The 13,938-nt window shown below is 47.8% G+C and overlaps 1 pseudogene; it reads right to left on the bottom strand.

Moving 5' to 3' along the window:
- Positions 1-2,814: 2,814 nt before the first annotated feature.
- On the bottom strand, positions 2,815-3,923 carry LOC125525158 (protein STRICTOSIDINE SYNTHASE-LIKE 10 pseudogene; annotated as a pseudogene).
- Positions 3,924-13,938: the final 10,015 nt, after the last annotated feature.

Below are 13,938 nucleotides of genomic sequence, written 5' to 3'. Positions count from 1 at the left end.
TAGTTTGAAGCTACCGATACGTTTCATGACGTAAGAGAGACAAAATTACCCCGGGTTTTTTTTCTAGGCAACCTGAAGAAAATTGATTGATGGTACAAAGTCATAGTTTGTAGCCTAGGTTTGGTTCAATGTGTAATCCAACATGTGGAAAGGATATGAATAGTTGGATATATATTATCGACTAAGCAACTCCAGAAGAATTATCAGCTAATCGTCTAAAACGACATAAGGCCACCATCCAAACATGTATGATTGCAAATATGGTGGGAAGCTAGTTTGTCCATTGTGATGCTAATTGCTGGGGTCCAAATATGACTCACATAGAACATTGTCCAACTACAAGGTTGAGTGTTATTTAGTCGGTACTATTTTATATTTGTTCCAAGTCATAGCTCGGTAAAGATCATGAATTATGTGAAATATTATTGCAGTGTTTCATTTAAACGCTACATTTATGTATTAGAACAGATAGATCATACAAATTGCCCCCCCCCCCCCCCCCCGCGTCGCCCTCCTCTGGCAACACGGGGGGAACCCTAGCCGCCGTCGCTAGCAACCTCCCCCGCCGCCCTCTCCCGCATCGCCGCCGCCGGAGGGCCGGCCGGCGAAGCCGCGCCGGGCCCCAGGAAGGTGGCGGCAGGGCGGATCCGTGCCCCCCACGCCCCACGACCACCCCCAAGCATCGCCCCCTGCCGCGGCGGCGCCGCCCCCTTCCCCCGCCAGTCCGACGGCCGCGGATCCAGTCCCCGCGGCCTGGCCCCTGCGCGTCTCCGGCTGGCCGCGCCACCCTCGTCGTCCTCGACCGCCGTAGACCCCCGCACCGCTCGCGCCTCCACCCCCCTTGGCCCGCGACCCCAGGATCCTCCCCGGCGATTCTCGGACGCCCTTACCCCAGCTGCTGCACGAGCCTGCCGGCCGGCGGCGACCCGACGCTCCTGGCCACTGCCATGGGCGCCACCCCCTGCAGCTCCTCATCCCTCCCATGGCCTCGTTTCGGCCGGCCGTGGTTGGGTCTTAGGCCTGCGGCCGGTTTCGGGTGCGTTCACGGTCTGCCTCCTATGCAGGCGGCCCCCTTGTCTCCGGCGGCCTTCCTCCCCTCCCGAGCCGCGGTGGCGGCTCTCGTGTGGAGGCGGCGACGCATCTGTGGTTGTGGCTGGCACTAGGCTTCCCGCGGCGGTCCTTGTCGGTGCTGGTCCGGCCCGGCAGCCTCAGGCCCGCGTCTCTCCGGTGTTCCTCGCTGCCGGCGTCCGCTACCGGGCAGCTCCGGCCTTGGCGGCTAGGTAGCTGCGTCCCTTCCAGCTCACCTTGCTTGCCGATGTCCCGATGGCTAAGGCCACAGCAGTTTGGATCTGCATCCTCCAGTCCTCGCTTGCTATCGTTGCTGGACGCCGTCGCCCCGGTACCCCCGCGTGGTTCGCCTCGTCGCCCGCCCTACCCAGTACGCCTCAAAGCTTCCCCCTTTTGCCTGATCCTACGCTCGTGGATTCGGAGGAGGTGCCATCCTCCGGCGGCAGGTGCAGCCCGCCTACCCCTTCCGGACATGGTGGTTTCGACTAGCGTTGGCCTCCCCAACTACGTTTCCGGATTTGGCGGCTATGGGATTGCTCAGCTTTAGGCCAGGGAGAGATGCCTGCTCGGCTTGCCGGTGCTGGCAGCGATGGCGCCCGCGGGTGTCGTGTCCTTCTTTGAGGCGCTGCGAAGGCCTTCAGCTTAGCCCCTCTTCGAGCTCAGGGGAAACCCTAGGTCCGGGTCCCCCGGACCGGATAGTGGCGATGTCCTGGCATCATCTTCCTTCTTGAAGGCACTATCTTGCTCACTCGAGGTGTCCCCGTTTTCGGCTCGGACGATGGTGGAATTCTTGTTGGTTTGGCATTACCATTCTTGGCTAGGGTCTGGCTGATTTAGCTGTGTTGTATCCTCTCATCCCCTGTCTCTCTCTCCTCTGGGCACCATGTACACGCCTTCCTGCGTTCGTGTTATGTGTTGTACCCCTTTTGTACTCATTCTACTTCTTTCTATCAATGCAATGATACGCAAGCTTTGCGTATTCGCGAAAAAAAAGATCATACAAATTGGAAAAGGGAAAGTTGTGACTGCTATTAAGTTTCAAATCATTAGTGAACCTGTATCTTACTTATTTTTGGTAAGGATCATGAATTAAGTGAAATATTGGAGTGTTTGTGCACTGCACTTAAACACCGCAATTATGTATTAGAAGAGATAGATAAATTGAAAAAGGGGAAAGTTCTGACTGTGCAGCTTCAATTCTTTAGCGAACCCTGTATCTTATTTATTTTCAGTAACAACTCAAATGTTTTAGGCCAAGTTTTTCCTTGATTTATGAATTAGCTAATTCAGGGTTATGGTTGGAAATAAAGAAAACCAATGAAATTGGTTCGTGATAATATGGTTCGTTACCTAAGCAGCGTGACGTAGATATATATTGCTAACCATCACTCGGCTGATTTCCAGTTTGTCAACAAATTGATTTCTCTTACAAATTCGTTCTGTTTTTCCAAGATTGCATAGTCTCGTTTATGTGAGAATTAACCTGCACTCCTATGCTAACTATATATTTGACGTTCACAACAATGCTAGTGCTTTTTTCTGTCTTTCAAGCTCACACATCTGCTACTATCTAGTTCTACAGAGAAAACTGTTCCATACATTATATTGGAAAAAAAATAAAACAACACTGTCAATTGGTAAAATCATATATTAATACAATAGACTAACAGTCTTACAAATAAAATAGTCAAGACAAAATCATAACAAAAAAAAAATTTAAAAGGCGCGTGTTTTATGAAAACCTATCCTAACTCAATACATCTCTACTAATTGATTTCTCTATTTACGCGTGACGACGGACACATAGTGAAGCTCGACAGATCCCATGAATAGTCTGCCGCCTTTCCTCTCCACCACCTCGGTCGGCCTCACACCCTTTGGTCCCCGCATCTCCTCGATTATTTTTCCATCGGCATCGATCCTCAATGCTAGCAGGTGGCTATCAACGCCAAATGGGAGCTCAGCCTTCTCACGGTGTAGTGCCACCCAGTATCCTCCTTTCTTGTCGGGCCTCACATTGTCTGGATAGCCAGCGAGGTCGGCGAATAGCTCCATGGTGCCCGCCTTGGAGCCCTTGATCCAGTATCGTAGCAGCTTACACGGTCCGGTCGATGAGATGACGAGATGTGTCCGATCAGCGCTAATGGCGAGGCCATTGGGGTAAGTGATGTCGGCCTGGAGCACGACGGCCTTTCCTGTCCGTGGGTCATACCTCAGTAGCCGACCCGTCGAGTCTCCGGTTCTTGTGACCATCTCATGTTGCGACCTATTGTAGTTCCTGGAGCTGTCGGTGAAGTAGACCTCTCCGGTTACCTGGTCGATGTCTACCCCGTTGGTGAAGCGGAGAGGTACGCCGTCAACCTCCGTGACAAGCACAGTTGCCTCCCCGCCGCCTGGCGCGACCCTCATGAGCCCCTTGTAGGCGTCGGCGATGTAGAGGTACCCGGACTTGAGGTGGAACCGCAGACCGAGCGGCCGGCCGCAGCGGCCCTCGGTGGCAGTCTCCGGGCGAAGGAGAGACGCCGTGCACGCCTCGCTGCTGTAGTCGGGGTTGTAGGTGTACGTCGACCAGCCGAGCTTGTGGCCGTTCCACTTCAGGACGCGGCCGTCTGACACGCCGCTGTACGGGCCGTGGCCTTTGGCGTCGAAGGCGACGCTCTCCGGGCCGCGCAGCAGTCCGCGTGGCAGCGGCAGGTGGCGCGTCCGCGTGGCGTCGATGCTGGGGACGTTGGCGGCGGCGGCGGTGCTAGGCAAGAAGAGCAGGAGCAGCACGGCTAGCGAGATCGTCGCCGCGGCGAGATCCCTCCTGCCGCTCGCCATTGTTGACTTGCTTCGCTAGCTGTTTCGAGAGCTTGTGTTTCTTTGATCGGACGTGTTGTGTGGTGTTGGCTCGATGGGGTGCCTCTGTTCTTATATATGACGAATTGACGATGGAGGGGTCCGAGTCCCGGCAAGAGTCGGCCGTCCTCCTCGGCGACGGCGAAAGTACGAGTCCCTATCCGTGTCCTCGAGTAATTCCGATTCGACCTGGTCCTTGCGAGCACCGGCGATCTGGCTGCCTCGGTGCTGCTTTTTGACCGTGTGTTTTCTCCCTTCCTTTTTTTTTCGTTGACGGAAAAAAAAACTTATACATGAACTTATGTGAATAATATTTTTAAACTTGTGTGAACGTTTTGCTTGGCAAACATTTATATTTTATTCAACTTACATGAACACTTTTTTCAAAAATGGTAGAACACATTTATCTCGTGCAAAACACTTTATCTACTGGAACGATTTTTCTGAATTTACTTGAGCAACTGTTGAACACACATGAACATTTTACTTCACATACATGAATAAATTTCATAACCGATGCTGTCATACTTCAAAGATATTTATTTGCACAAAACATACCTTGAAATCATTCATAATCATGTAAAATTGAAAATATTTTAACAAGTGACGTGAACATTTTTTAAATACATTAACATATTACTTGCATAGCATAATATATTTTGACGTATTTTGTTACACATAACAATATCTCTCCTATAAATTGTTTTAAAGAAAATTGCGTCAACATTTTATTTGGCATGCATGTATATTTTATTAAACAATCATGAACTCTTTTTTCAAAGATGTTGAAACACATTAATTCCATGCAAAACATTTTTATCTGTTGAAATATATCTTATATCTTAGCTATATCTACTAATAAAGACAATACTGCTTGTGCCCATCCATCAGAAATTTTTCAAAAAAAAAATGAGAATTCGTAGAATCAACCCGCTGTTTGTTTATGAGGAAAATTGAAAAAAAAATGGTTTGCCCCCTTACTGAGCCACGTAGATATTCTGCTAGGCTTGCTCTACCGTAATTTGTTTTATGGGCTATGTATGGGCCTTCCGGATATTTGTCCATGTTTTTTCCTTTCCTTTTTTTTTGCTTTGACGAAAAAATTAACACAAAGTTAATCATTTTTGTTTGAAAAAAATTTAACTAGTGTCATGAACACTCACTTAAGCACAGTAAAATGCTTCATGGACTGTGTAGTAGAATAGTAGAGTATATATTAAGTTATTGTCATCTACTAAACATTTTTTGTATGTGAATAATACTTTTAAACTTGTGTGAACGTTGTGCTTGGCACACATTTATATTTTATTCAACTTACATGAACATTTTTATCAAAGATGGTAGAACACATTTATCTCATGCAAAATACGTTATCTACTGAAGCGAGTTTTTGAATCTACGTTAATAACTTTCATAACCGATGCCATCATACTTCAAAGATATTCATTTGCACAAAACATATCTTGAAATCATTCGTAATGATGTAAAATTCAAAATATTTGAAACATTATGCACATGTCACATTCTTTTCTTTTTTGAACAAGAGAGGGGTCCCAAAGGGCCCAGAAACTACTTTATTCAAGTGAAAACAGCTTACCCAAGGATCTTCAAATAACATAAAATTACAACTCAACCTAAGACTTTACGAAAAAGACATGGACACGAGTTGTGGAAAGCAATTGGGTCCGTCTTATTCTAGGCTTCAATGCCAAGCCGAAATCTCCATCGCTGGGGACACTATCGCTTGGGATGAAGACTAAGGCATCACTCTGTTTCTAGCCCTTGCTGGAGAGAGAGGAGAAAAAAGTGTCGAGTTGTTTCCAAGCTACCTCCCGTCAGGCATCATAGCCAGGAGGAATAAAGGGAGACCATGAATCATTAAGTGGTTGGAACTCATGAGGGTCGCCCTTCATGCAGAATGGAGAACGATGAAGCGGCTGAAGCCGGAAGACTACTTCCAAAACCGGTAGGATTCAAAGAACATCGTAGCTTCACCGTGGCACCTCATTGAGGATGAGATCGCATCAAAGGAGCTGCACTTGCTCCGGTTCCAATGCCGGAGACCCGCCTCTGGCCCGAGGTCAATCTAAATGAGCTGGGAATAGACTCAATGGTTGCCTCTCTTCCCCCCACCACCACGACAAAACTACTAGGGAGGGAGCATCCTCCATATTCACCAGATCCACCCGCCTCTCGGGCTTATTTGGAGATCTCTCTTGGATCCGTCGTCGGTGGCTGTCATCCTCCAAGGAGAACAATCATAAGAGATGGAAGGCAACCATCGGATGCTACTTGCTAGCGGGTCTCCGATACAACATAAAAATAAAGAACGCACAAGGACAACAACTAACCTACACCAAATCGTATAACTACTATATACAAGGATCTCCGAGCACCCCCCCCCTATATATATTGCCTTTGGTTGGTGGCGTCGACCGACAATATACAGGCTTGGACCGAGCCCATAAGCTTCACATCGACTCTCAACGGTGGACGCCGAGTGATGAGATATTCCATCCTTTCACATTTATTTCCCTTGCTTCACCCGCGCTCGGCTAGGAATCGACTAGCAATCGGACATTGCACAAATAATTGCATGGCATGTTGATAACCCACAAGTATAGGGATCGCAATAGTTTTCGATAAGTAAGAGTGTCGAACCCAACGAGGAGCTAAAGGTAGAACAAATATTCCCTCAAGTTCTATCGACCACCGATACAACTCTAAGCACGCTTGACATTCGCTTTACCTAGAACAAGTATGAAACTAGAAGTACTTTGTAACACCCCAGATATGACTTTCCCAATATGTATTCCAACTCTTGCCGTTTCCGGCCTTAAGTTATTTTATTTTCTCGGGTTTGGGTTTTTGTCTCCGTGTGTTGTTGTCGTTGTCATGCATCTCATATCATGTCATCATGTGCATTGCATTTCCATACGTGTTCATCTCATGCAGTCGAGCATTTTCCCCGTTGTCCGTTTTGCATTCCGGCGCTTCGTTCTCCTCTGGTGGTCATTTCTACCTTTCTTTCGTGTGTGGGGATTAAACATTTCCGGATTGGACCGAGACTTGCCAAGCGGCCTTGGTTTACTACCGGTAGACCGCCTGTCAAGTTTCGTACCATTTGGACTTCGTTTGATACTCCAACGGTTAACCGAGGGACCGAAAAGGCCTCGTGTGTGTTGCACCTCAACACCCCTCCTTTTTGGCCCAAAACCCACCAAAACCATCTCCATCATCTAGAGCGTTCGATCACGATCGCGTGGCCGAAAACCGCACCTCATTTGGACTCTCCTAGCTCCTCCTATGCCTATATAAAGACCCCCTCCGAAATCCGGATCCCCTTCTCCCCCGAAACCCTAAAATCGCTCCGCCGCCACCGGACGTTTCGCGCCGCCGCGCCCGACCAGTGGCTGCGTGCCACGTGGCCTCCCGCATCCCATCGACGCCCGCGGCCCGCCGGGCCCGAGGAGAGCCCCCGCGGCCCGCGTCTTCGCGCGCCGCCGCCCGGGTCGTCTTCTTCGCCGCGCCGCCCGGCCTCCCTCGTCGCCGACCGCCTTCCTCCGCCTCCACCGCGCCGGCGCCGCCCCGCTGCCTCGTCGCCGGAGACGACCCCGCCACCTCGGCGCCGCCCCGCACCTCCTCAACTCCGGCAGCTGCTCCCGTCGACGCCGGCGAGAGCCCCGGCCGGTCCGCCAAGCCCGGCCGCCTTCCTCCTCCTCCGGCGCCCCCAAGCCCCTCTCCGGCGAAGCTCCGGTGCACTGTTCCGGTGACCTCGGGAAGCGTGCAGATCTGAGATCCGAAATCTCAGTTGACTTTCTTCCGAAACCCTAGTTCATATGCTCATGTTCATCGTGCTATAACTTTGCATCCGTAGCTCCGTTTCGCGCATATAGCATATCAAAATGTTCGACTCAGAGGGTACATCATTTCATTCCATTGCATCATTTTCATTTGAGTTCATCTTGATGCTCGAAATGCTGTTAGAAGAGTGCTACTTGAGATATTTGTCAGATCTGCTGCTCCATTTAGATATTTGTCATTTTTGCCATGATTATTGTGTGCATGATATGCCCATGAGCTCTACATATGTTTTGTTAAGGGTTTTGCCATCTTTCCAGAGGTGCAACCCATGTATTTTTGTGATGTGTGTGGTGACTAGCACAAGCTTGCAAAGTGAGGCACTTGGTAATGCTGATTTCAGGGACTTAGCATTTCCACTAAGTCCTTGACCTGTTTATCTCATCTTGCCATATGTTCATGTTGTTTCCTAGTGATCCGTGCCTCTTTTGAGGATGATCAGTAAGAATGTTTTGTTAATCTTGTAGTGCTCTATCCATCCATGTCTTTGTTTGAAATTATGGAGCAGCCTAGCTTGAGTCAATCGAGCTCTACTTTTTCTATTTCGTGAATCTGGGCAGATTGTCTACTTGTTAGCGATTTTGCCGAGGATGTTGTAGTTGATCCGTGCATGCTATGTTATTGTTCTTGCCATGTCTAGCTTGAATTTTGTGTATTCTTGATGGGTGTATGCTTAGATTATCATGACTTGCTCTGTAGTGAGTGCACCGAGCTCATAAACATGCCTACTTGATATCTGTTTTCAGCATGCTCCAGTTTTCACTAAGTCTGAGAACTGATTATGTTTTTGCCATTTTCACATGCTTGCAATTGTATTTTCTGATCCCTTTTGGCTCAAGGTCACTAAGGGACTTTTGTTAAGCTCTTTGAGTAGCTCCATGCCATGCTTTAGTTTTCCCTGTTCAGGTCCTGTAGCATATAGTTTTGTTGCTCCGAAGAGTGCTATCTGATCTGAAATTCCAGACAAGTGCTAATTTCACTAAGTCTGAGATCTGTTTAACATATGCATTTTTGCCATGCTTGTTTGAACCTGTTAATGGATGATTTGGCCGTAACTCAGTGCTAGACTTTTGTTAAACATCTTGAATGCATCCCTGCCATGTATTTGTATGCCATGTTTGAGTGCTGTAGCATGTTCATCTTGTTGCATTTAGATGGCTACTTGCTGTAAATCGCAGAACGTGGTCATATTTGAATTGCTTGCCATTTCCAAACCGTAACTCCGATTCCGGCGTTCTTTATATCGTTTTCAAGCGATTTCATCTCATCTTTCCAGTGGTACACTTGGATTTCCAAGTTGAGGCCAGGTTCATGCATCCCTTGTCAAGCTTGCATATGCATCCCGCATCGCATCCCGCATAGCATACCATGTTTGCATCATATTGTTTGATCCTTGCACGTGGTTGATTGTGTCCTTGTTGCTTGTTTGTCTTGTTTGGGTAGAGCCGGGAGACGAGTTCGCTAACGAGGAGCCTGTTGAGTTTGCTTTCGAGGATCCAGTCAACTCTGACAACTTTGCAGGCAAGATGATCATACCCTCGAAATCACTACTATCTTTGCTATGCTAGATGCTTGCTCTTTTGCCATGACAATGCTACGATGCCTACCACTTGCTTTCAAGCCTCCCAAATTGTCATGTCAAACCTCTAACCCACCATATCCTAGCAAACCGTTGATTGGCTATGTTACCGCTTTGCTCAGCCCCTCTTATAGCGTTGCTAGTTGCAGGTGAAGATTGGAGATCCGTTCCTTGTTGGAACATTATTTACTTGTTGGGATATCATTATATTGCCTTGTTATCTTAATGCATCTATATACTTGGTAAAGGGTGGAAGGCTCGGCCTCTCGCCTAGTGTTTTGTTCCACTCTTGCCGCCGTAGTTTCCGTCATATCGGTGTTATGTTCCCGGATTTTGCGTTCCTTACGCGGTTGGGTTATAATGGGAACCCCTTGATAGTTCGCCTTGATTAAATCTTTTCCAGCAATGCCCAACCTTGGTTTTACCATTTGCCACCTAGCCTCTTTTTCCCTTGGGTTTCCGGAGCCCGAGGGTCATCTTATTTAAACCCCCCCGGGCCAGTGCTCCTCTGAGTGTTGGTCCAACCTAGAGCCCCTTGCAGCGCCACCTCGGGGAAACTCGAGGGCTGGTTTTAGTTGTACGGATTGCTTATTCGATTGTGCCCTGAGAACGAGATATGTGCAGCTCCTATCGGGATTTGTCGGCACATTCGGGCGGTGTTGCTGGATTTGTTTTAACCTGTCGAAGTGTCTTGAAGAACCGAGATACCGAGTCTGATCGGAACGTCTCGGGAGGAGGTCTATTCCTTCGTTGACCGTGAGAGCTTGCCATGGGCTAAGTTGGGACTCCCCTGCAGGGATTTGAACTTTCGAAAGCCGTGCCCACGGTTATGGGCATATGGGAATTTGTTAATGTCCGGTTGTAGATAACTTGAACCTTAACTTAATTAAAATGAATCAACAGTGTGAGTTACAGTGATGGTCTCTTCTCGGTGGAGTCCGGGAAGTGAACACGGTGTTGGAGTAATGTTTGCGCAGGTTGCTCTCTAGTTATTCGTTCGCGCCTTGCCTCCTCTTCTCGCTCTCTTTTGCGAACAGGATAGCCACCATATATGCTAGTCGCTTGCTGCAGCTCCACATATTTACCTTGCCATACCTATTAAGCTTAAATAGTCTTGATCGCGAGGGTGCGAGATTGCTGAGTCCCTGTGGCTCACAGATTACTATTACACCAGATGCAGGGCCTGATGATTCCGCTCCAGGTGACGCGCTCGAGCTCAAGTGGGAGTTCGACGAGGACTCTCAATGATACTATGTTTCCTTTCCTGATGATCAGTAGTGGTGCCCAGTTGGGGGTGATCGGGACCGTGTCGCATGTTGGGTTATCTTTTATTTTGGCGCCATAGTCGGGCCATGAGTGTTTGAATGATGTAATGTTAATTATGTACCTTGATTGACGTGGCGAGTGTAAGCCAACTATATTATCTCCCCTTTTATTATCTATATTACATGGGATGTTGTGAAGATTGCCTAACTTGCGACATATGCCTTCAATGCGATTATGCCTCTAAGTCGTGCCTCGACACGTGGGAGATATAGTCGCATCGAGGGTGTTACAAGTTGGTAATCAGAGCCTTCCCTGACCTTAGGAGCCCCATTGATTGATCGTTTTTAGCGGCCGAGTTGTGTCTAGAAAAATGTTTTGAGTCATTTAGGAATTATATATCGGAGAGTTTAGGAATTCTTTTTACTTCCCAGTCTCCTCATCGCTCTGGTAAGGCATCCCGACGTAGAGTTTTGACTCTTCTCTTCTCAAATTTCACTAAAAATTTTTTAGGATCACGCGGGTATCTTGGAATCGTTCCGATGGTTTTATGATGAGAACATTGTCTTGGTGCCTCCTGTCAGGGGTTTTGTGGACGTGTCCCGGGGAGTTGATCTCTGAGGTGTTGTCGTCATAATTTTATCGTTGCAATTTTGAATACCTGAGTTTAGTACGCCGACATCGAAAATCTCTTTTATGCAGTTCGTTGGTGAGATAACCTCGACGCCACCCAGTACTGGAGCGGGAGTTTGGGAGTATCGCCATAACTTGTATAACGGATGCTTTTCGAAGGTTGAGGTGGATGGTTTTCGAAGTTTTTCTCGGTTATGTGTTGAAGGATGGATACAGCTGGATGTAGTATTTGCTAGATTTGGGTGAGATATTATGCTTCCCCTGTATCCCCAACACCTAATTGCATAACTGGAAAGGTTCGGGAGTTTCATAGGTGGGAATTCTTGTAGCTCTAGTTCTTCTTCCACGGATAGTTGGTTTGAGATTGGGATTTCTTACCGATTATTCGTTCTTGATCCGTACCTTGTTGATTTATTTCTCTATCTAAATTCTAAGTGGCTTCTCAATTTATGGATATGTGACCATTTCAAGAGGAATGCATTCGTTCATTTTGTTTGGATGTGAAGACTTTATGTTGCAATTTTCATTCCGTTGGATTCAGCTTCATTTATCTGTCTATGTGCTAACGGTGGTCAACCTCTTCAGGATGGCTCCCGCTAAGAGCACCAATCAGAATCAGGATCCGCCACCACCTCCACCTCCTCCGGAGGCATGGCAAGCTGTGATGGCCGCAACCAATGCAAACACATAGTTGATCATGCAAATTCTCCAAGAGCGCAATCAAGGCAACCAAGGGAACCAAGGCAACAATCAGAATCACTTTGCTACACTCAACCAGTTCCTTGCTAACGGGCCAAAGACTTTCAGCAATTGTGTTGAGGCAACCGATGCTGATGATTGGCTCGTGGATCTGTGCAAGCATTTCGAGTGCAGTAACGTCAGGCCTGAGGACTTTGTCAAGTTCGCTTCCTTCCAACTCAAAGATCAAGCTGTAGAATGGTTCCAGCAATACAAGGATTCCAGAGGTGGACGTGTGATCACTTGGGATGAATTCCGTCAAGATTTCAGAGCTCACCATATCCCTCAGAGCGTGGTTGAAAGCAAGCGTGAGGAATTCCGCAACCTGAAGCAAGGCTCTTTGTCTGTCTACGACTACAACAAGTTGTTTCAGAAGCTCGCCCGCTTTGCTAAGCAGTATGTCCCTGACGAGAAGAGCATGATATACCAGTTCAGGGGTGGTCTCAGAGAAGAAATTCAGCTAGCTCTTGTTCTCTTTGAGCCCTTGAGATATGATGAGTTCTACAACATGGCATTGAAGCAAGAGGCCGCTCAACTGAGGTGTGATGCTTCCAAGAAGCGAGTTAGAGACACTACTCCTTCTTCCTCTACTCAAGTGGCCAAGCAGCACAAGTATTAGCTTCCTCCTCCTCCGTTCCGTCAGCCGTATCAGCAGAAGAGCAAAGGTGGCAGTGGATCTTCCCACCCACCCAACCCTGGCTTTCAGAACAAGACTTCGTCTTAAGCTCCAAGATCGAGTGCTCCGTATCACCGTCCGCTTTCAGAGGTCACGTGCAACAAGTGCCAACAGAAGGGTCACTATGCCAACAAGTGTCTCAATCAGAGGCGTCTCCCTCCTCCTCCTCCTGTGAGATCGACAAGTACAGTTGTGGTCAAGCATAACCCCAAGTACGCCAAGGTCAATATGGTGAATGCAGCTCAGGCAGAGGATTCATCAGATGTCATCATGGGTAACCTTCCTGTTAACGATATTCCTGCAAGAGTTCTTTTTGACACTGGTGCATCGCATTGTTTCATGTCGAGACCTTTTGCATCTAAGCATGATTTTGTTACTCAAGTGTTGTCGAAACCGTTGGCTATTGTTTCTCCAGCCCGTCAAATGACATCTCGTGTATGCGTTCCGGATGTTACAATCACTTTGGGTGACTATAAGTTCTTGTCCTCTCCAAATGTTCTTGGTGACTCGGATATTGATCTTATTCTCGAAATGGATTGGCTTTCTAAGCACAAGGCACATCTTGATTGCGCAACCCGGCAGATTCAATTGACTCATTCGTCTGAGATGTAATTGTCTTTGCCACTCGGGATAATACCATCCGTCTGTTTTCTCTCAATGAGAAGGGTGAACTGGATGCTATCTCGCAAATTCCAGTCATTTGCGAATATCAAGACATCTTTCCAGAAGAGCTTCCAGGAATGCCTCCGCACCGGCCAGTTGAATTCGTTATTGATCTTGAGCCCGGTACGGAACCTGTGTGCAAGCGTCCTTACAAGCTCGGACCTAAAGAGTTGAAGGAGCTGAAGAAGCAACTCGATATTTAAGAGAGAATGGGTCTCATCCGGCCTAGTTCTTCTCCGTGCGGTTGTGGTGTTCTTTTTGTGAAGAAGAAGGATGGAACGGACCGACTTTGTGTTGATTACCGTCCATTGAACAAGAAGACTATCAAGAACAAATACCCACTTCCCAACATCAACGAGCTATTCGAACAACTCAAAGGTGCCCAAGTATTCTCCAAGCTTGATCTCCGTATGGGTTATCATCAGATTCGAATCCGTGAGCAAGATATTCCCAAGACAGCTTTCAGGACAAGCTATGGTTCATATGAATACACTGTCATGTCTTTTGGCCTCGTCAACGCTCCTCCGACTTTCTCTCGCATGATGAACTTCATCTTCAATGCCTACACCAATGACTTCGTTTTGGTCTATCTCGATGACATTCTGGTTTTCTCGAAGAA

Source organism: Triticum urartu, chromosome 7A, assembly GCF_056163025.1.
Source record: "Triticum urartu cultivar PI428250 chromosome 7A, HENAU_Tu73, whole genome shotgun sequence".
NCBI classification, from domain to species: domain Eukaryota; kingdom Viridiplantae; phylum Streptophyta; class Magnoliopsida; order Poales; family Poaceae; genus Triticum; species Triticum urartu.
This window is presented reverse-complemented; position numbering and strand designations above follow the sequence as displayed.